The 26,020-nt window shown below is 37.9% G+C and overlaps 1 non-coding gene across 1 annotated transcript; it reads left to right on the plus strand.

Moving 5' to 3' along the window:
• Positions 1-17,056: 17,056 nt before the first annotated feature.
• Positions 17,057-17,243, plus strand: LOC150059633 (U2 spliceosomal RNA). The gene has a single exon (XR_016536539.1). It is a non-coding gene; the product is annotated as a U2 spliceosomal RNA (small nuclear RNA).
• Positions 17,244-26,020: the final 8,777 nt, after the last annotated feature.

Here is a 26,020-nt window from a genome sequence, read left to right on the forward strand (position 1 = left end):
AGAGAGAGACAGAGAGACAGACAGAGAGACAGAGACAGACAGAGAAAAAGACAGAGACAGAGAGAGGGAGGAGAGAGGGGGAGAGAGAGAGAGAGAGAGAGAGAGAGAGAGAGAGAGAGAGAATCAGAATAACAACATACTTTCCTGTGGCTTTTTCTCTCGAGGGTGGCACTCCACCATTTGAGGCACATGTCCAATTCCCACTTTTTGGTGGTAAAATGTTGATAATCATCTCATAGACTTGAATTTCTCTTCCTGAACTAACTTCAAATTGAGATCCTTAGATCTCAGCCTCCTGAGTAGCTAGAATTACAGATGTGAGTGGCTAGCACCTGACAAATGTACTGTATTTTAGAAAACAATAAATATATAAAACTCATCAGTTCCTGTTTTACTATATTTTCTTATTCCATCATAGCTCTCTGAGAGAAATTGCATGTATAATATATCTGTGCATCCCTTTTCAATTGTTCATTAGTGAATTAATATCTGTGACTTGAAATTTACTATTATTTCAGTATTATAAATATTTAACATTACTAAGATGTTCACTATTAACTAGTATTTCAGTATTATAAGAAATGGCATAGTCTACAAAGAAGGGCTATTTCCCTGGGAGAAACTCACTTTTAAACATTTACCATCAACATGTTCAAAACTGCCAGTTTTAGGAATTTATTTGAATGGAGGTGATACTTGTGCCTTATCATATATTTTGACTATGTATAGAAAGATGGCTAGGAGAAGTTATACATAATCTTAAGAAAGTTGAGTCTGAGCAGTAGAAGTTAGGTAGAGAGACTAAAGAAATTTCTCCAGACATACAAATGTCAGTGCTATACTAGGGAGTTAAATGCCTAGCTCTCAATTTTATTATTTGAATTTTGGAAAGCTTTTACTTACTTTTTTTTTTTTGAGGGAGAAAAAGGAGCAAAGACTTTCAAATAGTTTTTTTTTTCAAATAGCTTTTTCATTGAGATTTAAAATAAGAAACATCTTACATCTTAATTTACCCTTTCATCCTATAACACACACACACACACACACACACACACACTCACACTCACACACACAGAGAAAGAGAGAGAGAGAGAGGGAGAGGGAGAGAGAGGGAGAGGGAGAGGGAGAGAGAGAGAGAGAGAGAGAGAGAGAGAGAGAGAGAGAGAGAGAGAGAGAGAGAGAGAGAGAGAGAGAGAGAGAGAGAGAACTGTTTCAGGACTGAGGATGGAGATCAGTAGTAGAGTGTATGGACAGCATGACTAAGGCCTTGGTTAAAGGCCCTGTACCACTGCCACTACCAAAACAAAACAAATGACCATGCAATCTGATTTATTCTGTCCTGTCTTGTCCTGTCTTGCTTCATACTGTCCTGTCTTGTTAGAATCCCATTCTAGCCCATTTCACCCTTTGATTCTTATTCAGTTTTATTTATTTTATTTATTTGTTCTATCTTTTCCTCCTGAGGAGCCCTAAATGTTTTTCTATACTGTTTATATATGTTAAATCACTGTTTGTAAAACATTACTTCAGAGGATGAGGTATTTCCTTTCTTTTTTTTAATTTATTTTTTATTGTAATTAGTAAAAGGGTTACATGATATTTGCCAGATGGAAGGTGCATTAATTCACATACATTGATACCCTTTCACATGTCTTGGTGAGGTATTTCCTTTCTACTTTAGAAAATCTTTGTATTTTTCTCCAAATTGCTGTGTGTGTGTGTGTGTGTGTGTGTGTGTGTGTGTGTGTGTGTGTGTATGTATGTGTGTGTGTTCTTCCGCTAGTACTGGGGTTTGAAATTTCCAAGCTCTCTTTTCAAAGCTTTGGGAGGATATCCATAGTACCAGTTTATAGAAGTAATTTCTCTCCTACCTATCCTCACAATTAGTCTGAGTTGGCTTCCTTCTTCCTCCATAAATATATATATTTATATTTAAAAAAGTGCTCACCTTCTATCTGGTGAATGTAATGTAACCCTTCTATTAATTACAATGAAAATATATGAAAAAAGTGCCTTCCAGTTAATAAAAAAATGCAAGTGTTTATAGTAGAAATTGAATAGAAACAACAACAGCAAAAACAATGGATGAATAACATTTAAAGGATAGCATGTAAGGGCCTATTGGAACTGCAAAAATGACAAGATAGCTAATGTTACAGGTAGAACCCAATTTGCAGAGCCTTATATTTAAAGCCTTCCAATCCTAGAGAAGGCAGAATGGACTTGAAAGGTGTTTCTAGTCTTTAACATTCTGTCTTCCCTTAAAATACTTAGTCTCTATTTTAACTTTGTAAAACGTTCCTGACAATGTTCCCATAGTGCCTTATAAGCACATGTAGAGTGTTTACTCAGGGCAGACTCTGTGCTAGGCCTGGGCCTGTGGAAAGAAAAAAATCAGGCCTTTTGCTAGATCATTCTTGCACACATATGGCCTTTTTCCATCCTTATGTCACCACCTTCTTCTAGATTTTCATTATTTTGCCTTGAACTACCATAACAGCCCCCTAATTAATTTTCTACCCCATGGCCTCGTTCTCCCCCAACCAACCAGTCCACATTGCCCCGTTCTCTGAATCTCATTATAACTACTTTTGGCAGTTTAGTCATCTAGGTAAAGACACACAACTGGCTCCCTAATGTTGACAAGATAAGATCTGAACTCCTTCACTTGGCATTCCTTGTCTGGAGTTTTGCTCTGGCCTCTGTGCCTATACAACCTTACCCTCAGGGTGGTAGTAGTTAATAACTGGGATGACTCATGCACCAACCAATCAGAAAAGGTTGTGGCTTTGGACAGCCCTGAAAAGCTCCACTGGGGACATAGGCTGAATGCCATCTTTGCCTACAACCAATATATCTTCCTACCTTCACTCTTACCAGGCTCACTTCACTGCTTCCTCCCCCAAATCTTGGTAATCTTAGGCCTTGGCTTTGGCCATGTCTCCAGCCTGCAATGCCTTCCTTCCTCCTCTCTGCTATGTGAGTTCCAGACATCCAGTAGATTCCCTCAAAGCCTGGTTTTGTTTCTGGAGGCTTCTTAGACTACTGTAGTCCACAATCCCCTATCTTTTGTGACTTGTTAACTGATTGGCCACTTATTTTTATTTATTTTAAAAGCACATATGACTTATCTATGTCATCTGGAGTCTTGATTGCAAATAGGAGCAATAGGACTTCCCTGGTCATACAGAAAACAAATAGCAGAGCTGGAGCGTAAACTCCAGGTTTTGATTCCAAATTCAGAGCTCTTTCTACTACTTGTTTTGGCCTCCAACTGTGTTTCTAGGTTTCTTTTAATTCTTTTTAAATGATGGGACACAGACAAATTCAGTTCTCTTCTTAGCTAAAAGCTAATAGCTTGCAAACTTACAATTTTGATATTAGATGTCTGTCTTTTCAGTAATGTGGCCATGGAAGATTTTCCCTTTAAAGCATGTTGTTTCACATTTTTCTGAGTTTACTTCTTCCCTTCTTACTTTATAATTGCATATTTATCTCCACTTATTATAATTAATATATCATTAAGTAGTATTGCATTTACCTCAAAACAATATTGGATTTACTTCCCAAAGATGTTTTAGTCTTTGTGAAAACTATGTGGTAAACAAGCACCTTTTCTAATCACCAGCACATCCTAATTCTCCTCCTCCTCTCTCTTCTTTTAAATCTGAATTCAGAGTCTAAAAAAGAAGAAACAGTTTTCTACTCAAACTGAACAACAATAAGAGAATAGCTTTAAAGGAGTAATGTCTAGTTTGGGTCCTTCACATTAAATAAAGTAGGCAATTTACAAGGGAATCATGTCAGGATTAAATGCATCATAATTCTACTCTTTGCATTGGAATTTCTTCCAGAAATATAAAAATTCATGAACTTGAAAAAGTGACTACTGAAAACTTGTGAATAATGTGGAGATTCTTTTACTCTGATTTAGTTTTTAGTGAGAGAATGGTATGAAGGAAATAAAAATGGTTTATAAAATATTAATCTGAAAAATTATGTTCATTTGGTTTAAATACTTACATTAAACTAACCATTTTGATGGCTTATAATGAAAATCATCTCTAAAAATCTGCATCAAAGTACTTCTTTTTTATGATACTGGGGCTTGAACTTAGGGCCTAGGCACCATCCTGGAGCTTTTGTGCTTGAGGCTAGCACTCTGTCCCTTGAGCCATAGATCTACTTCCAGATTTTTAGTGGTTAACTGGATATAAGACTCTCATAGACTCTCCAGCTTGGCCTGGCTTCAGACCTCAAACTTCAGATTTCAGCTTCCTGCAAAGCTGAAATCAGAATGCTTTGAATTAAAATTTGGATTGGGTTCTATGCTTTAGTTGCTAGTGGAGCTTGAGTAAGCTCACGTACTCAGTGATGGTTCACAGCCTGACAGAGCAATGTCAGGCAACATTTCACTTATATTTACTAAGTATTGAGTGAGCAGAGACAATACCTTAGACTAGCCTACTTGTTACATGCAACAGGTTCTCACCAATGACTTCGCTGATTGAGAAAGGCAATATTTCACTTAAAAATGTCAGGTACACTAATGTTTCATAGAAAAGTTCTAAATCATTCATTTATAATTGATAAATAATAATTGTCCATATTATAGGGCTCAGTGTGATGTTTTGATTCATGCATTCAAGTTATAATTTATTTTAGTCTAGATTACATAGTATTTATGTGAAAATCCTTTAGTGTCTTTTAAATAACAGGAATTAGTGATACCTGTGTGGAATTTTAAAGAACAATACATATACAAAATACTTGCAGAAAGATGACTCCTTTAAAAAAAAACATTCTTCCTTTTTCTTTCTCTTTTCAGCTCCTTTACTTTCTCTCCCCATTCCCTCCTACTCTTCCTCTTCTTCCTGCTCCTCCTCCTCTTCCTCCTCCTCTCCTCCTTTTTTTTTTTTTCAGCCTTGCTATTTAGTCTCAAACTGAAGATCCTCCTGCCTAGGTAACCCAGTTCTGGGATCAGAGACATGCACCACAACACCCGGCTAGATTTTTCTTAATAATTTAACATCGATGTAGATATCTGAAACAGGTATTACTAATGTTAAAATATTAAAACATTTTTATTTTTATTGTAATGCACTTAAAGGCACCTTTCAGTATGGGAAAGCCAGAGTTTTCATGATGATAATGTTGATTAGATCCCCAAAGCATTTCCCAGTAAATAGATTTCTTTGAAAATTTCACATGAGAACAGATTTTGTAAATGCAAAACCGGATGCAGTTCCTGCAGAGCTGTAGACAATCTTTGCTGTGTTTTGGCTTCAATGGTTCTTTTTGAAGTATATCTATAGATTTTTGCCTAGAATGACTCACTGAAAAGAAGATACCAAGTAAAGTTTTGAAATTACAGAAGAATGGGTTGTTGATAGTCACTCTCAATAAATGGCATTGCCATGTTTACAGCTGTAGAAAAGCCAGGATCTTAGGTCACATTAAAGTCTTAACACTCACAACATCCAATCAAGTACCAAGTCTTGCTAAGTTCCCTTTAAATTTCATCGGGTGGCTCTCCTTCTGCTCCTACTTTATCTACCAGCTCATCTCAGTTTCTATACCTCACAGCTCCCTGATGCTGAGCGAGAACTGTGAAGGTCCAAACACAGTTTTAAAAATAAAGATTTACTTCAGGTGATTTCCTAAAGCAAGACTTTATGGCCCTCTGAGAATGGTAATTATTGGTGGCTCTGGCTATGATTCCTGTCTAGAGCCATAGGAATTATTGGTAATGACGAGACCCACACTGGTTAAAGAAAACAACTGGCTTTAGTAGTGTTATAAGCAGGTCTCACAGAAAGAAAAGCTTTTAAAATGTAGTATGTGATTTGATGTACAGAAAGTAAAGACTGTCAAATGAATGCTGGAGCTTCTCGAAGATACAAAGACAGAACTTTAATTATACTTATGTGCTTACATAGTTATCTCTCATTTGTTCTAAAAAGGAAGAGCTAATGAGGTGACTTTGAAAATCCATGTTGCCTCGGTATACTATGAAAGAAGAGCTTTTTCCTTTTAGCTTCAGAATCTAGAAAATATTTCACAGAACTCAGAGTTGCCACAGTGCCGAGATGACCATGTTCACAAATGGGGAAGCATTTAATTCACTTCTTTAGAGGTCCCCTCACATCAGTTGCCAGGAGCTGACAAGTCAGACTCACGCCCAAGTTTCTGAAAGAGAAAGACCAGCCTTGGGTGACTGCCATACAGGTATATGTTCCTTAAGAGAGAACCGAGGTGAGCCTCAATTCTAAAACAATCAGCGAAGTCAGTGGTGAGAACCTGTTACATGTAACGAGTAGGCTAGTCTAAGGTATTGTCTCTGCTCACTCAATACTTAGTAAATGTAAAAGAATATTATTAGAGTCTAGTCCCTACTTTTCATTTGAGTTCAATGACTACTCTGGTGTATTTACAACAATAGCCACTTAGTGAGCATTCATTGGTGTGTGTGTGTGTATGTGTGTGTGTGTGCGCGCGCGTGTGTGCTGGGTTAGAAAAGCACTGGAGTAAATAGCTTCATTAAAGAGTAGAGAAAATCCAGCATGTCAGATATTGGGAAAATACATAGACTTCCTCTGATTTTTTTCATCTTCCTTCCATCTATAGTAAATACAGTACCTATCTGTGTACATTACACTGTGCATATAAAATGTTTCAAACTTTTTCAATGATATGTGCTTCTTGAATAGCATTAAAAGTTATAATGTTACATACACGTGATTAAGAAGGTAATGCTAGAGCTACTTGGATTCTTGTCTGAGAGCAACTTCTCATCTAGTGAGATGAGTGAAGTCATTGAAGATATCAGGGACTCTCTTTGTGGACCGTCTCCTGGGATGAACTCAGTGGCTAAGCATGTGGCCCTAAAGATGTTTGTACTCTGATTTATACTGGTGATTACTTTCCTGAAAGGATACAACTCCAGGCCAATGTGGAATAGACAGTGTTAACATTGTCTTTCCTTCTCAATAGGGATTGAAGATTGAAGATTGATGTGGATGGCCAGCCACATCGCATAGCTTACGGAGCGCTTCCAAATGAGGTCATGTCTTGGACTTCACCAGGTAGAAGAAACAACAGATACTTCCAGGAACTAGATCCCTTTCTGAGACTATCTGAACGCTGTTGAGGTGCTCTGGTGAATGGGTTACAACTTGGAGCTGATGTTTCTAGGAATCTAGAGGACAGGGAAGATTTGTTTTCTATTTACAGTCTCCTCTGTTTTGTTTTGTGTGGAACAGGATCATGGCTAGTGTGTGATATTTCACCTTGAGAAGATGAGATTGCTTCTGAGTGACTTCTGAAATTGAGATAGAAGGTGGCAAGGTGTCTTTGCTATGGTTGCCTCACTTTTTGAGAGTCAAATAGGACAAAAATGCAGATCAGATAGACAAAAAATCATCTAAGAGTATAGAGGAAAATGTTTTTTGAGTGTGTGTGTGTGTGTGTGTGTGTGTGTGTGTGTGTGTGTGAATGTTCTGGATCAATATGAAAATTCAATGAAAGAAGGAAAGGAAAATGGAACCAGCAGAATTGGCAGTATCTGTATTAAATTTGGTCTAATTTCTGTTTATATTAAAATATTTTCTTTATTCTATACTACATATTGTTCTTAGCTATATCTTGTTTTCATTGAAAGTTTTTTGTTAAATTATTTTTTCCCACTTTATACCAGGCAGAGAACACTAACAAAGCAATAAAAGTTAAAATTTAAAGGTATATTTTAGGGGTAACCTAGGTCTATAAGTAAACTTCTAGAAACACTTAAATTTATAAGTAAATACAGCACATTTTTGCTGTATTTTTATTTTTGGCAGTACTGGAGTTTGAAGTCAAGGCCTCATATTTGCTAGGCATGCACTCTACTAGAATCATGCCTCTAGCAGTTTTCTGTACCGGTTATCTTTGAGATAGTATCTCACTCTTGTTTCCTCTCTGCTTGGTCCTGTATCTGGACCTCAATCCACTTATTCTACACTTTCTACCCTTGCTGGGATGACAAGCAAATGCCATTACACTTAGCTTCTTCTATTGAGATGGTGTCTCATAAACTTTTTTCCGTGGCCTGCAACTCAGATTCTCCCAGTCTTAGCCTTCCAAGTAACTGAGATAACAGGGCTGTGTCATGAAATACAGCTATTGGTGGAGAAGGTATCTCACATAAGAATTCAGGGAAATGCAATCCTCTCAATCTGAGCCTCCCAAATAACTAGGATTACAGGTATGAGATACCAGAAGCCAGATTCCAGATTTTCACTGTTTAAGGGGGAGAGTTACCAAAAAAAACCCATGAGGCTCATGAAGGCCATCATAGATTGAAAAAGTGGGAATCACTGATACATTGTTCTATGTTGTAGTATGACTTTAATTCTTCCTCATAGAATAAAATGAAATTTCATCCAAATCTGGTTTTTAAATCAGTGGTCCATAAAGTTGCATTTTATGGAATCATAGTTAAGTATGTGCCATGCAAGCAATCTGAAATAAATGGAAGTATTAGAATTTAGAAGTGTTCAAAATAAAATTATGTACTTTCTCTCAAAACTTAGAAATGTTCTTCTTCAAAGAAGATGCTGATTTCCAGAAAAGATGAAGACTTGTGTACCATTAACCTTTTCCTCTCCCCAGAAATACAGATTCAACTAAAAAGAATCAGAATTCTACTCATAAGCTTTTATTTTTTGCACTTGAAGAACTGAAAGCTTTCTCTGTTTGTTATTTTCTGAAGGAGGGGGTTTCCTGTGTGTCTTTCTGAAGCTCTGGGGATCCCCTCCTCTTCTGTGTCCTGGGCAACTTTTTTCTATATAGTGAGTATCCTTTGAGTCAATGAGGGTTTCTTCAACACCATTGGTCAACTCTTGGCAGAGTGATCTGTATTTTTTTTTCCTTCACTGAATCAGGGTACTGTTTCCTGGTACTGAGGCTTGAAGTAACTCTAAATGCTGACTGTAGCTCCCCTCCCCCTGTCCCTCACAAGAAGGAGGCAGAAGCTGTCTTCGTTGAGGGGATGGAGGGCTGAATCTTCAGCTGCCTTTATCATGCTCACAATGCCTGCAATTCTAGCAATGTCTTATGACAAGAGTTTCCACTCCTCTACTACTTCTACATTTTCAAGAGCAGTCTTATTGGGAAGTTCTCTTATCATGAATCTAATAGTTCAGCTCTGGTATTGAGAAATTGTTATGGACACAAACCTTAAGGGATGGAGTTGTTTGGTAGGTGTATAAGAACCCGGAAGGTAATAGCTGGGACTCTGTTTGCATGGAAGATAGACATGGCCTGCTGGAGTTTTCCCCTTCTTAGCTTTAACCCTACCTGGTCCACGGGAGATGGGAATTATATCTGCCCACAGTCTCTGAAATGCCAGAAATGACCATTAGGGAAGGAAACATGCTTCTTGTTTGCATTCATAAGGAAATCCCAAAATGTATAGATTAGTCTGTTCAAAGGTAGATTTTTCTTTTATGCTCAGACCCTGAGCTGAAATAAAAAACACAAGTGGTGTTTTAAGTGGATTATTACTGCAGAACACTTTATTGTAGTTCAATAAAGACCTCTATGTCTCCATTACACAGACTAATGACACCTCCAGACATATTTACAGTAATTTTCCCAGCTGATATAGTTTAATTAATGATATAAGGACATAATTACATGTTTCAGTGATCTTTCACATATTTACAGGAACTGCTGTAACTAGCTTAATTAGAGTAATTATGTAAATAGCTGATAATGCACAACAAATTACAGAAAAAAAAATCTCCTATAGTCTGGTGTTTTCAGCTTCTAAGCAAGCTTATAAAAAAGAAAAACATTTACATCTGGGGTTTCAATTTAAGGCTATATGGCCTCCCCATTTTGTTGCTCCTAATCTAGGCAGAACACAACTGTTGGAGGTTTAACAGTTAAATTTCATTTTCTAAGTTCTGCTGTAGACCTCCTGTCAGTTGTTGTTCTATAAAATTGCTCACTTTGCCTCGCCACTGGCTTGAGTTTCATGATGAGTTTTTGTGTCATGTTGGGTAGTGATATTGCATTCACTGTGAACCAGAGAGCGTTGCTTAGGGAAAAGGTTGACAAACCTCACACCTCTCTTTCATTTCCTTTCTTTGTCTTTTCTTGAACTGGTGTCTTCTGTTTCTAGCCTGCTCATGTATCTTTGGGCCAGTCTTTTTGCTGCTCTTTCTTTCTATTATTTGGTAGGTATTTGTAGAGCCTGTAATCGGTGCTCGGCTTCTAACTCTGGTCGCCTACAAATCAAGTCCTTTTGAAGTTGCCTTTCCTCTTAAACTGATCAGCCTTCAGTCTCTAGGAGGAAGTTTGCACTTCCATTTAAGGCGAAATAATGCCCCTTCTTCATCAGCTGGCCTATTTCCATTGCCTGACATCTGGCACACCTCTTCCTCCCTTAGACAACTGGATCCAGGTCACTGTTCTTGTGTAAGAAAACCTAAGGAAATTCACTGTGCCAAAAGAAATATTAACCTTAGGGTCAAATTTTAATTGCATTTTGCTCAAATTAATGACTCTCATGAGCTTGTGTATTCATCCTTGGCCTCACTTCTTAGTCTTCCATTTGGCCTAACTCATGTCCCCTCATCATCCAGCATGAAGCCTCTTCTTCCCTCAGGCCAGACTCAATTTTTACTGGGCCTATATTCCTTTCCTTTCCTTTCCTTACTCTCTCTTGAACCCGAAACGAACTCATTTTTAAGGGAACTTGTTAAGCTTATCTCCTTGGTGAAGCCTTTGATTACTGAGTTCCTTGATTTTTCTCTTCCCGGACAAAGTTGAAGTCATGGAAATCTATGAAACCTTACTGTTGTGGATTGTGTGGCAACCTTTTCTTACACATTGATGGAAGACATGTGAACTGGGTTGATGCTTTTGTAGCCCCTGCAAATGCCTGTCATGGTGTTGGATTCTTGTAAGACATTCAGCAATTTCTTATGTATGAATTCAAGTGAGTTTAATTGGGATCCTTGCCTGTGGCTGTACAGGGTAAGTGTACACAACTCCAGAGGGCACCATCTTAAGTCAACTTCATTCTTACATGATAGCAGGTCCTTTCATCTCCAGTGGCTCTTGATGATATCTTCCAAATATCTGTGTTTTTTACCAGTTGGTCTAATCTTGTTGGAAATCGTAATTAGTAATTCATCCCCACAATAATTTCTTCAAAGAAATTCACAGAATATTAGGACACACAGCTATGTACATAAATAATCACTAAACCTTGGGATATATGTAAAGATAAAGGAAGGCAGGAACGACAGAAGTAATACAAAGGCAGGAAAAAATATTTAAATTATAGAAATAATCAGACGAGGAGGTGCAGGAGAAAATGAAGGCACCCAATACCACTGCTAGGTTCCTGGCTCTGTTGGCGTTGGCAGTAATGGCCTAGCTTCTGAGAATAGATTGGGAATCCTGGGTAAGGAAGAAAGTGTTTGGGGGAGGGAGGAATCCTGTTTTCAGATGTGTGACTTCTGAGATGCCTTTGAGAGATGCCATAAACTATGATTTTATAGAGTGTAATAATTTTGAAAAAGGGAAAACTGAGAAATAGTAACAGCTCGGGCAATGGCTATAGGGAGATTTTGAGCTCCCAAGAGTACATAGGGTACCAAGTGGAGGGCCAACCAATAACAGAATTTCTGGGATGAGAAAGGAAAAGCCAGCAGAGAACTGAACATGGGGTAGAAAAGCCCCAGAGTTTCAGATGCCATACACCAGGAGTTATGATAACTGAACAGGGGGCTCTTTGAAGCTCCTGTCATAATAAATCCTTAGGTTGATTTTTGGCAGGAGCACATATGCCCATTTAAGCATGAAATTCTCTGTATATATGAAATAGACGGGCTATCATTTGCTTTCTAAACTTTTACATTTTAATAGTGTAGCTAACTATGACTAATGGCAAATTTAAGCAAAACAGGAGACCCTTGCATGAGGAAGGCAGGCTGAAGTGTAAGAACTACAATAAGCTGAGATGATCAGGATTTAGGGTGGACATCTGCCCCTATGACCCACTTTGTGTCATGGAGGCTTGTGCCTGGTATTTTTCCTTGATGGCCAGATAAGTCCATTGCAAGGAAACAGAATTCTCCATCCCCTTCCATTTTGGTGTTATTTTTCTCAGCTCATCTCTGCTCAAAGTCAATTTTAGATGTTTGCCTGATCCGTGTTTTGAAGAATTTTTTACAAATGGTTTAAAGTACTTTCTGTCTATTTATGATTTTGAAATTTTATCTTTAGTCTGAAGTTCAGTTTTTTGACCTCTAGACTTGCAGGGCTAAATGTCTGATCACCAAAGCTTTCTTTCTAGTTTAGCACCTTCCAAGTCTTTCCTTTTTTGGCACTGGTAACTCATGAAACAGGTATTATACTTCACAATGACAAAATAGTAACAAAGGACTTTAAAAAAATTACCTTAGGTGTTATTTTTGATCTGTCTTCCTAATTCACCAATAAATATTTTTTGGCTCTGCCTTTCAATAATATTCAGAATCTGATCACATTTCATTACCTCTATTGTTACCACTCTTGACAGGTTTTCAGTCTCCATTGTTCTAACTGGCTATCTTTAGTCTGTTCTTCCCTGTAACATTTCGGCACTTAGCATCTTCCTGTTGGTTTTGCTTAGGGCATTCCTACTACTGTGGCTTCTTTGCTGATGATGGATGAGACTAATTCCATTTGTATCACACAGAGTCCCTGCATTTGCTTTTCCTTCTGCCTGGATGTTGCTCCCTTTGTTTCTCTACTTCCTTTAGGTCTTTATTCACATTTCCTTTTTTCAGTGAGACTTTCCTGTGCGCACCATCTCCACATTCCCAGTGCCTCTGTCTCTGTCTTACTCAGTTTTCCTCTTTAGAACTTTACTACTTTCTGACATCTATATCTATATCTATTATATATGCTTATTTACCTTTGTTATTGCTTCCTTCTCCCCTAGAATGTAAGCCTTATATTTGCTATATATCCACATGTAAAAAGTAGGGCCAACTACAAATGTTTTGGACTCAAATGATTAATAGGTAATGTAATAAGCTCAGAATAAATCCACAAAAACAAAACAAATCATCTTATTAGAATTATAAGCTTAGTTAAGTAAGTTGCATTATAGTAAGCACTCCTATACTTCATAACAAGAGAAAATGATAGGCAAGAGTTCATGCTGACTAATTTATTGGGAAAGAGTAATAAATTTTGTATTCTAAAAGTTCAAATATCAATCTCATTTATTGTGAAAATATAGAAGAAAGTAAGACTATACTGTCATCATTTTGTCTTAATCATCTTGGCAAAATATTAATCTATTTTCCAAAGGACACAATTTAACCCCTTAAGATCAAGAGACTGATATATTTTTAAAAACTAAAAGATGGGAAAGACAGATTCGACAGCAGTCTATTAGACTATATAGTCTATGCAATTCACCATTTAAGTAAAATGCAGCATTTAACTTTGAAAACTGGTGACAGGAAAGGATTTGACCATGATAATAGATAATTTAGAATGATAACATGAAGACATGTTTCTTCCTCTCAGAAGAAGACATCTCAGTTATTTTCCTCCTTGTTCTATTTCAACAACTCATTTGCTTATACATAGAGATGCAAGAGTCTGGGATTGAGAATCAGTGTTCTCAAGACAAAGGACTTCTAACGGCAGAAACTGAAGTCAAATATTGAACACAGTGCCCAAAAGAGGCTGTTATTTCATCATGTGTTTTGTAACTCTGTAGAAGATACTTGGGGAAATTAGTATATTATACATAGATGTGTATGTTTTACTTCTTCAACAGAATTTTGTAAGAGGAAGATTTTTTTAAACTTAAAATATATTCCTAAATTTGTGTTATCCATATATAGACACATATGAATTTTCTTGAAATCATTCACAGTAACCTTCCTACATAAACATTTCAACTTACAGTCCATTCTTTCAACTAAAAATCTGGTAGATTGTCTTCATTTGCTTCTTCCTTTTCTTTATATATACATTTTTAAAGAAATGCATTTTTTTTTCATTTTGCCAGTCCTAGGCCTGAGCTCAGGGCCTGAGCACTGTCTCTGTATTTCTTCTGAAGGCTAGAACTCTACCACTTGAGCCACAGCACCACTTCTGGCTTTTTCTATGTATGTGGTACCAAGGAATTAAACCTGGGTCTTCATGCATGCTAGGCAAGCACTCTACCACTGGGCCAAACTCCTGGCCCCTCTTTACTCTTTTCTAAGATGCTAATGGCAAGAAACTAAGATGAACAGGAAGCAAATAAAGAATAAATTTGAATACAGGTACACATTTATTAGAGCACTTCAGTTAGAAATAGAATGAAGATTGCTCTAATAGTTACATAATAGGGTATTAGAGTAATAAAAAAGACTCCTTTTCACAGATCAGTTTATTCTTCACTAGCATAGAATATTAGTTTTCTTGTTAGAAGTGCAAATAACTTTTATTTTTCTGTGCCTCATTAAATCAACATCTGTTCAACTGTTTCTCCATAACATTATTGTTTGCCAGAATTCATATATAAGCATAAGAGGTTTTAAATACTATGTTGTTGACCTCTAGCCAATTAGTCTACCTACAAGTTATACAGTTTACATGTTAATTAATTCAATATTTTCTCTCCTACCTCATGAGTCAGTTCAAGTTAAAAAATAAAATGTACATCTCCTTGTTTTTATATTATCCTTCATAACACTCTATAATTTGAACATGAATAGATTTAGGCACAATCTCTGAAATTGCCCTTCCTTAATGTAAAGATAGAGGACCAGATTTGAAAATATTTCTAAGTAGTGAACATAAATACTAATGGTGGCTAGAAGCATAGCCTAATGGTAAAGTGCTTGCTTAGCATGCATGAAGCCCTGGGTTTGGTTCCTTGGTACCACATACACAGAAAAAGCCAAAAGTGGCACTGTGGCTCAAGTGGCCTTGAGTAAAAGCTGTCCAAGGATAGTGCCCAGGCCCTGAGTTCAAGCCCCAGGACTGGCAAAAAAAAGAGATAATTAATACTAATGGATATGTCTGTTTCTATGCAGTATTTCCCAAGTTACTGTCATCTTCCTTTCCTTTTTCTTTTCCCTTTTCTCTATGTCTTCATCTTCTTATTTACCTAGCTGTACCTGAGAAGAATGTACAATACAATTTTTTGTCCTGTTGTTTGAGTCTGTTCTTAAGCAGGGATTCTGCATGTCCTCATTCATGCTACCCTACTTTTTTGCCCCACTTTCAACCACTTTACACCATTGATGTCTGACTCAGAAGAAAGAATCACTCTCTCTTCTAGGTGGAAATTAGTTCACTTTGTTTCTATCTCATGTTATAACTCTTACAAATACTTATTCAGGCATCAGCATCTGTGAATACCGGCAATTCAGAGATTAATAATACTAGAGATTTTGTGCTCAGGGCTCATCTAAAGCAACCATCATTACTTATCTTCGATTGGTAGACCCTATGCACAGATGTTGGCCCATTGTTAGCAAGTCTTCCATGCTTTCCTCTTTTCTTTTTTTTTTAACAAGAAGATAGAAATTCTTTAAGACAAACAAACAAAATTCCTTTCAAACAAAACATGTTTATAGCATGGATGTGCTCACAGAACAACTCTAAGAAGTTACAGAGCTGGTGGGAAGGAATAGAAGAAAAAGAGGGAGCAGTAGGTTGGTGCTAATTTACAAAAGCCGTCTGTTTCTTATATTGATAGTCTGGATTTAATTTCAGAGACAGTAGAAAAAGATAAAAGAATTTCAGCTAGAAAACACTGTGATAGTAGGATTTATTACAAATTCCTAAAGTATTCATAGTGCTTAAAGTTTTTATTTAAAAAACTGAGTATAGATTTTTTGCCTGTCTTGGGGCTTGAAATCAGGGCCTGAGCACTGTCTTTGGACTTTCTCAAGGTTAGAGCTCTACCCACTTGAGCCATAACACCACTTCTGGCTTTTTTTTTCTATGTATGTGGTACCACAGAATCTAACCTGGGTCTTCATGCACACTAACCAAGCACTCTTACCACTAGGCCAAACTCCCAGCCCTTGAGAATAGATTTTATCCAGTCTCTTGACAGCAGAGTAGCTCCAAGACCCATCTGAAGTTATAAGTGGTATTAGTCAAGTACTCAAGAATAAAGTGAGCTGGAGTTCAGCTCTATCACCACCCCCCAATACCACCCACCACCACATGTTTACAGATCTGCTCATGGGAGCTGGGTACTCAGCTAGAATTGTCCCACTATAAAGACTGTCACAGCCTTCCATGCTGAATATTAAAAAAGTCAACCTCGATTAAAAAAATATAAATAGCTTTAGGGGTTTGAAGTATATCATTCATTGGTAGAGTCTAGCATATATTAGCTCCTGGGTTCAATCACCAGCACTGTGAAATCAAAACAAAATTTGACATACGTGAGTACCAGAATGCATCTTAATGATGCATTTCTATTTTTATATAGCATTGGAACTGATTTGGAGTGATTCCATGTCAAAGGATGTCTCCCTGCCCTCATGGTCATGTCTGCTAGTGTTGCTTTGTCTGTTCTAGGCTACCACCATCTTTCCCTTCTCTCTGTTCACTGGGGCCTGAGAATGAGTGGGTGTGAAGGAAAAAGATCATTATTTTCCACCAGAGCTTTAGAGCAGGGGCAATGCCTGCTCTCGCTTCTTACTCGTCAGTGGTAGGCCTAAGGCACAGCTCACCATGTTTGTGAGCATACTAATGGGGTCTGGAGTGATAGAGTTTTGTGCATGGAGGAATATGTCATTGTAGTAACAGTTTCTAGATATCATATGGAATCAGGACAGAAATACTATATAGAAGAAATTGAATTCTTCCCTCCCTACCACCCACTCGGCACTGCAGCTTTGAGCGCGGTCTCCAATATACAGATCTAAACTGAATTTGGGGTCAAAAGTTGAAACTAATGGCTAAAATTGGAGTCTGAACTTCCAAGTCTCCTTAACAGTGAAAATGTCATCTCAACCTTCTAGGAAGGCCATTTATAAGTGGAACTCGAATCCCTTCTTGGCTTTTTGGTTAAGATTACATGTAATGTCTGTCCTCTCCAGTTGAATATAGGATATGTCCTCTGAGGACAATACATTAAATGACTTTTGAGGGTAAAGAGATGTATTAGAAACTGGTTCTGCCCACATCATGTATCAACATGGTATTGCAAGACCTCTAAGAGTGGTTCACTGCTTTGGGAAATAAAAGGGAACTTCGGATTGGGAATGATGAGACAAATGTCCTATGAAGATGCGGATCAGTCATCTTCTTCCATCTCTTAGTTGATCCAATTGTAAAATGGAAATAGTCCTATTTTACACTTAACTGATGAGGGAGTCCTGTTTGTGTATAGAGATTTGCAGGAGAAAGCTATCAACAGCTTTTATTTTGGTTTATTTTGTTTGTTCCTTGGCTGATCATGGGGCTTGAATTCAAGCCCTGGGCACTATCTCTAAGCTTTTTTGCTCAAGGCTAATGGTGCTCTTCCACTTTGAGCAACTGCTCTATTTCCAGTTTTCTGGTGGTTAATTGGAGATAAGAGGCTACAGACTTTTCTGCTTAGGCTGACATTGAACTACAGTCCTAAGATCTCAGTCTCCTAAGCAGTTGATTCACCAGTGCCCAGAATATTATTATTAATGGTCAAAAACTATACTTGCAAAAAAGGAAAGACAACTCCCTTAAACTCTTTTAATTAGATCAAAGTCTTCATATTGGAAAAATAATCATGTGGTAGGTAGCCTTCAATTGGATTTTTCCTTATATTAGTTTCTTTTTTCTTTCTTTCCTTTTCTTTTTTTTTTTTTTGTGGGACATGAACTTAACCTGGGAGGTGTATCAGAGTTCTTCAGCTCAAGGCTACTGCCCTACTTTTAAGCCAAGCCCCATTTCTTGTTTTCTAGAGGTTAATTGGAGGTAAGAGTCTCAGGTCCTTTTGTGCCCAGGCTGGCTTTGAACCTGTGTCCTCATATCTCAGCCTCCCAAGTAGCTAGGATTACAGGCGTGAGCCACCACTCCTGGCTTCCTTATGTTAATTTCTGAAGAGTGACATACTTAGTTAATGTCTTTGCAGTGTAATACACATTAGGGGAAAGTGAAAATGGAAACAATTTTAAGAATACCTGGTACAGTAGAAAATTCCTGGTGATTTTTTCCCTCCTGCATGGTGCACATTGGTGGTCAAAGGCACAACTAAATTAACTCACAGATGCTGTCCACATACACTTAAATCTTCCATTCCCACTTTCACCCAAAAAGAGGAAAAAGATATCCATATGTAGGGGGAACTTTGGGACTCAACTTTCATGGTTTGCCAACTTCCCTGTTCTAACTTTCACTACTTTCATTATCAGTATCAAAGACCATATGTCCTTGACTCACTTTGGTTCCTTCCATTCTAGCAATTCTTTTTAAAAGAGTGATTCTTTGCAGCCACTCTTTGATTGTTCTATGTAAATGCTCAGTTCTTATTTTCTCCAACACATTTTTGATCCTCTCATTATTTTACTTCCGTTTAAAATACAAGGACCTGTGTTTCTTCTGTCTTTCTGAGAGAGGTGGGCCATCTGCTGTTGCCTTTTGGTATGACTCTTGAAACTAGAAAATTCTGATGGCAGACTACAGCTAAAGTTTATAAAACAAACTCTAGCAAGGGGTGCTAGGCATTTAAAATTAAACCAGCCAGCAAAATAGAAACTACACAATAGAAATGACTATATTGCTTTCATTGTGCAAAGAGAACTGTTTTTAATCTGGCTTGGGGAAGAGGGGGCAGAGAAAGCAGTAAAGGGTTGAGTGTTCAGAGATGGATCAGAGAACTGCTGTTTATTAGATCATCCAAAAGCCTTTGTAAGTGAGCAGGGCCCAGACTCTGCCTCTAGAAACTCTGGTTTAATTGGTCTGTGATAAAACCCAAGTATTATGACTCTTTCCAAACTCCTCCAAAGGATTAGAATATAGTAAAGATGAAAATTATGGTTTATTTAATTTCTTTTAAAAATTGTTATTATAAAGGTGATGTACAGAGGGGTTACAGTTACATAAGTCAGGTAATTAGTACATTTCCTTTTAGATAATGTCACCCTTCTCTTGCTCTTGGTTTATTTAGTTTCTTATTTCTCAGAGTTGTGTTTCACTTGTTTTCCTTTTAAAGTGTCTTTTCAGTAAACAAAAAGGGTTTTTAAAACCAGATTTCTTACAAAGGGGAAGGCCCCGCATGAAAAATATTTTGTAAAGTGTTTCCAGCAGTTTATTTATTTAGTTACTATGCATGTATGTATGCATTTATTTTTGTTGCCATTGTGGCACTTGAACTCAGGGCTTGGGCAGTGTCCCTGAGATTTTTTTTCCTTAAGGTTGGTGCTCTGCCACTTGAGCCACAGCTCCATTTCTGTTATTTTGGGTGGTTAATTGAAGATAAGAATCTCACAGACTTTCCTGCCGGGGCTAGCTTTGAACCACAATCCTGAGATCTCAGCCTTCTGATTAGTTAGGATTATAGGTATGAGCCACCAGCTACTGACTTCCAGAAATAAAATTTCAGGGATTCACATAGGCAAGTGACAAACATTCCTTCTGATTTTTTTGTATTTTCAATAAAGTATGTACAAAGAACCAAACATTTAGAATATTGTTCTTCCTTGCTTTGAGTAAATCTGCTTCTTAACTCTGGGAGGAAAATCACAGAAAGTAGATCAGAGGAGTTTGTAAGTATTTCTAAGTATATAACTTGCAAAAAAAAAAATCATGTTAAGTGAAGTTAGCCAGACCCAAAGAAGCATAGGCGCCACGGTTTTCCCCATTGGTAATAATTAGTATACAAATAGGATTTTCCTACTGTAGCATCACAATTGCTCAAAAGTGATGTGCATATGACCATATAAGATGAGGTTAAGCAAAATGAACTTCAGGATACGGGGGAACAGGGGTTTATCCTTGTCAATGTTTTTTTTTAATTTTTGAATATACTATGTGAAGTTATTACTTTTGTCTTCCCCCCTTATAGTTTATCCTCCCTTGTTGTTACTGTATCTGACTTTGATACTTTGTACATTGTATAAATGTTTATTTATTTGAAATAGGGAAGGGAGGGGTGGAAAAATGAAATAGAAAAGCATGGGAAGGGGTAATAATGTTCAAAAATAATGTTCCCATTACCTGACAAGAATAAAATAAAAATTAAAAAAAAGAATTGAGTATAATATTGCCTGTGCAGCCCAATCCCTTAGTCTAGCTGCACACAGTTGAGAAGTTCTCAGAGAAAGTTTAAGTTGTTATTGGTAAAAAGAACTCTACTGAGCAGCAACTATAGTCAGTGACTTTTAACTTGTCTCCTTACAGAAAATTGTATTAAACATCAGCGTGTCGACTTCAGATTTTTGATGCATAGCGAAGAGTCTAACTAAATTTAACTATTATTTTACTGCCCAAATATGTTCATACTCCTGTGACTAGTCATATGACTAGAGAGGAATCAGCTAAGGTCTACTTTTCCTCTTAGACTCCTGAACCAGTGCTGAAGACAGCATGTGGGCATGCTCCATAGACCAGAGATGCAAATTGGTTTTTCTTCTCTAAAAATTGCTTTGTAACCATTTGAAAGTTAACAACAACTAAGAGCATAGGTGTTTAAATGTCTTCTTGTCTTCTTCCAACTGTATCCTCACGTTTTTACCCATATTAATCTTCTCTAACCTGTAAAGATCTGTGCTTTGTATTTGAATTTTCTTTCCTTAGGCTTGACAGCTTGTTAATGAAAGGTGGGTGCCATTTTCGAAAAGTGTGTCTTTCAATTAGCCTAATTTCATGGTGCTTCATAGAATCGTAAGGATTTAGCATATAGATACTCTATATTATAACTATTATTTAATAGGTTTTTTGTAAGCCTGTTAAACCAAGAGGGTAAATGATAGAAACATCTTTTATTTAAAGAGTGATGATATACCTTTTCACTGATGAAATATGATTTGAGGATTGAATATTACATATTACATGAAATGTTCCATTTATCTTCTAAGGTTCCATATTAAATCAATTTTGTTGGAAATATACAAATGTGTTGAGCAGTTATCTGTAGAAACAAAGAATGAGGAAATGTGGCTATTTATCAAGTTGCCATACAAAATATTATGTGTCTTGCCCGGCATCTATGGTTTACCCCTGTAATCCTAGCTACTCAGGAGGCTGAAGTCTGAGGACTGTGATTCAAAGCCAGCCCAAGCAAGAAAGTTAATGAGACTTTAATCTCCAGTTAACCACCAGAAAACCAGAAATGGTGCTGTGGCTTAAAGTGTTAGAGCACTAGCCTTGAGCTGAAGAGCTCATGAACAGTGCCCAGGCCCAGAGTTCAAGCCCCAGGATCAAAGATCAATATTATATAGCTCAAGATTATAAAAAAGTTAGAAATGATTTCTATGTTGGTCTACTGAGTTGTGGTTCTTCAGCTACGAAGAAGTCCCTTAGATGGACACTTCAATGCGTGTGATCAAGAGAATGTGGCCTGAAGCCACCTCCAGGTAGGATGCTAGAGAAGAGATACAATTCATAGGGTGCCCCTCCCCCATCTTCCAATTCCCATGAAAAGTAACCAGCTAATGATGTGCTCGGGGTGGAGGAATTATTTATGATGACGGTTGTCACCACCCACCTGCTCTTTGTCAGGCAAGGTGCTGGGAATGCAACATGAACAAAAGCAGACCTGGCCTGACCTGTTGGAGCTTGTCACCCAGGAAGGAAGACAGACATTCATTCATCAAATGATCAACTGGACAAGTGTAAAATTATACCCATGACATGTCCTACAAAGGGAAAGTGCAGGGTACAATGGGAGTCTAGGATTCAGAACTTGACCTGCCTAGAGCGGTCAGAAAAAGCTTGCCTAAAAACAATCATGGTTGCACTGAGAACAGATGGATGAGGGGGAAAGGAAGGAATGATGATCCTAGGCAGAAGGAACAGAAAGCACAGAAGTCTTGTCACAAGAGGAAGCAGAGCCAGGAAAGGGAATTGAAAGACACCCAGGTGTTAAGCCTGTAATAGAGTCGACCGCAAGATTCTCCAATAGATTGATCCAGTGGTGTGTTGGAACGGGCTCATGCTTGCTTCTCAGAGCCAATACCACCCACGCGCCTTCTCAACTTCACAGTGAGTGGCATTCAGTTTATCGCTGGAAAGTGGCAAAGATGAGCACACTTGCACTAAAAAATGGACCAACTTCTTCACCTTCCAGAGCCATAAAACCAGGATATCCCTTGATTGGACTATGTGGTGTTATGTCTAGATTCAAATATCTAACAGGTGGTTCTAGATCTGGTATTTGAAGCAAGAAAGAAATATGGGAGAGAAGAAGACATTATGTGTTCCAGGGATTGTCCTGCTGCCAGAACAAATTAATGAAGGATGAAGAACATCACGTTGTATTCTGAGTATCTCCTCCCTTCCTCTTTTCTTTTTCCTCCCCCCCATCTTCTCCTCCCTCCTCTCCTCAAATATTATGGGAACTGAAGCCTGAGGGGAGGACATGAGCTCTGGGAGCCATAGGAGAAGAGATTTACCCCAAGGCAAGAGCTTAGGGCTGATCAAGGTGGTTTCTTTTCTGTTCCTGATGTTGGTGCTGCTTTGGGAAAGTAATAATAACATAGTGGCGAAGATGAAGTTGTGTGGATAGATGACAGTAAGCCAAACCACAGAAGGCACACTGCATGCAGAATACTCTGCAGGAACCCAGGTGATAAGCAACCATGAGGAAGAAGACTACTGTCTTTAGAACTCAGGGTAAGTGGGAGGCTTCCCGCAGCATGGGTGTGGATGTTTGAGCCCCACTGTCTGTATGGAAGCAGAAAGAATAGAGAGATGAGAAGGAATAGAGAAGAAAAGGACTTAACTCTCAGAAGGAAGATTACCAGATGTTTAAAATTATAAGTTGTGCTTACTTTGAACAATAGGGTTTTTCTGTTTTGCTTTTTTTTTGGCTTGTTTGTGTCTGTATTTTTTTCTTTTGCCTCCAAGTTTTATTTAATTAAATATTACCCATGTATAATAAAAGTAGATGCTGCCCAGTGTTCTTTAATAGGTTTTCTGTATTAATCATAGGAAATTGTGGAACGTTAGTTTCTACTATTTATGCCTATATTTTAAAGCAGATTTTATTTCTCTGCTAACCAAATGTCTTAGGTCTTGGGTTTCCATTCTGTGTCATTTTGCAGAAATATAATTTTTCTCCGTTATTATGTTTGTTATAGTTGGAGGATTATCTGCGACTCTTCCTTTTAGACTACAATTCACTGTCTCGCAGAGTTGTTGAGATTTTATTTTTCCAGTTCAGGCTCCTTGGTGTAATTAAAGTGAGCTGCTCTGCCCTCCTCTCCTCCCTCAAGTCTGGAACCCTGGGTGCAGGCATGTTGCTTCAGGCCTTCTGCCCATTTCGCTTCTCAATGCTCTTACAAGCCTGCTCTCTTGGGCCTAGAGGGCAATGGAACTTCTGCTGCTCGCCTGTTCTTCAGCCTCTCTTACCTCAGAATTCCTATGTAGGCTTTGAAAACAAGATTTACTGTGCCACTTCAGCCATTGTGTGTGTGTGTGTGTGTGTGTGTGTGTGTGTGTGTGTGTAGATCGATCTATCTATCTATCTATCTATCTATCTATCATCTATCTATCCATCTACCTCTCAAGCTGCCAAAGGGATTAGCGTAAAAGTTATTATTGTAAAAATATCTTTCCAGGTCAAATTCAACAGAATTTTTATTTTTCCTCAGATTACCCTAGACTTTATTGTCAGTCCCTTTCCTATTCCTTATAGATCTGCTTAATCATTCACACTAAGATATAAGACTTAATAAGTCTTACAGTCAGACTCAGAAGACTTCATTGATTATTGCCTTTTGAGTTGTGTTTCATCAAAGGAAAAGGACATGGTTAAAAGAAACCCATTGTGAATGGATATAGAAAACTGGTTCACAAAATGTCACCTTTGTGGTGTCTTTGAGATTATTTACCCCACCTGAAGGGCGAGTAGGAGCAGAAACTCAGGGCTTTTGGATAAAAAGGCTCCCATTGTAATTCCTTTAGCACTGATGCATGTCTGTCTTCAGTCTTCCCAAATGACTGTGGTTAATAACCATAATCATATTCTTAAAACATGAAAACTTTGAAGGAATAGTTTTCCCTTTTCAGCACTAGACTGAAAAGGCAAAAGCTCTTAAAGGAGTTGAGAGAAAAGTTAGTAGCTCCCATTCAATGTCTACGCATTGTTTGTCAACTCCGGTCCCAATGTTTATCATACAAAGCCCTGGAACAAGTCTATATAAAGGGGGAAAAATTGAACACCAAGACACACTTGTAGCCCACATCTATCTTTCATGAGAATCACAGGCCTCAATGCTTCTACCCTTTTGCCTTTAAACAGACCTCAATCAAATAAGAAGTATCAAAAAGCTGAAATGCATTATCTGCCATCACCCTATCCCTGCTTGTGTATCGGCACAAGGTTCTGAGACAATATTGAGGGGAAAGTCATGAAAGCTTCATAAGGTCATGACTAGAGCTGGATTTGGAAATCTGAGCTACTAATTCCATAAATGAGGACCAGCGATCTGTGTAGATGGAAATGAAGGCCAATTAGACATGATTAACATGTAGATTCAAAAATAAGATAACACAGCACTTTACTCTGAGACTTTGCCAGAATAGTTTAGTAAATTAAAATGAAATGCAGTCAAGTTGAGACATCAGAAAATGAGGTTAGGCAATATTATGTAAATACCTTAAGACCTGGATAATAAATCCTTGCACTTTGGAAAGATGGATTCCTTTGAACAACAGATCTTTCAGGGACTTATTTCATGACTCTACCCACTTTCTGAAAGGACAAAAAGTAGTGGAAAAAGCAGCCCCTTTTTGTTTGGCAAATAACAAACAAAGGGATACAAAGTTGTAGAGTTATCCAAAGTTTTCAAAGGTAACTGGCATTTAGCAGTAGTTCTTTGCTTTTGTTTTGAGCTTAGAATGGCTTTATGCATTCAAGCTCAAGCCTATAATCATCAGGAAGCTGAGATAAGGATAATGGTTCAAAGTCAGCCCTGGCAGCAAAGTCTGTGACACTTTTATTACCACCAGTAAACCAGAAACAACAACAACAAAACAAGAAGAGAAGTAGAGCTGTGGCTCAAGTGGTAGAACACCAGCCTTGAGGGAATAAAACTAGGGGACAGAGCTCTGGTCCTGAGTTCAGCACTCAGTTTACACACACACACACACACACACACACACACACACACATGCATGCATTTATGCTTGCACACACACACACACACACAGACAGGCTCTATTTCAGTTTTTATGAATGAAAACTAAAGAATGAAATATAAATTATACTTTTTGACTATAACTATAGGTGATTAGAAAATAGAAGTGAGGCTCATAACTCCTTGTGATTTTTTTTTCTTAAAACATTGTCTGTACTCAGATTTCATTTTCACAAAGCTTTAGGCTTGTTAGGGTGCAAATTACACCTTGCTTGGGGCCAGCAAGATTTACTTAATGACTATCTGCAAATCACTGGAGGATCTTGAGGGAGGAATGTTATTAGGGATCCTAGTAGTAAAAGCTCTGCTCAAAGAAAGCTGCCCGAGCCATGGCCGCAGGCTTTCATCTCAGCCCTCATAAAGTCAGCTGAATTTCATCCTTATGTTTTATAGGGACTTTCTTCTAAGGAGAGCAAAACTCAGTGCAGACATTATCTAATTCTTCCTTGTAACCTTAATGTTGGGTGGAACTGATGTTTTATTACCCAACCCATTTTACAGATGGGGAAATAAAATAGAAATAGACTTTCCCAAGGTCAAAGAGAAACCCAACAACAGCCAGGAGGATTTCTCATGGAGTTTCTCAATTGTTGGCCCAAAGTGTTTGTGTGCTGTCCTCAAAATCACCAGGCAAGGATTGCCTGCAAGAACCCACAGGTCATGTAGGGCCA

The sequence above is a fragment of the Megascapheus bottae genome, chromosome 8 (genome assembly GCF_031878675.1).
Source record: "Megascapheus bottae isolate mThoBot1 chromosome 8, mThoBot2.hap1, whole genome shotgun sequence".
In the NCBI taxonomy this organism is placed as follows: domain Eukaryota; kingdom Metazoa; phylum Chordata; class Mammalia; order Rodentia; family Geomyidae; genus Megascapheus; species Megascapheus bottae.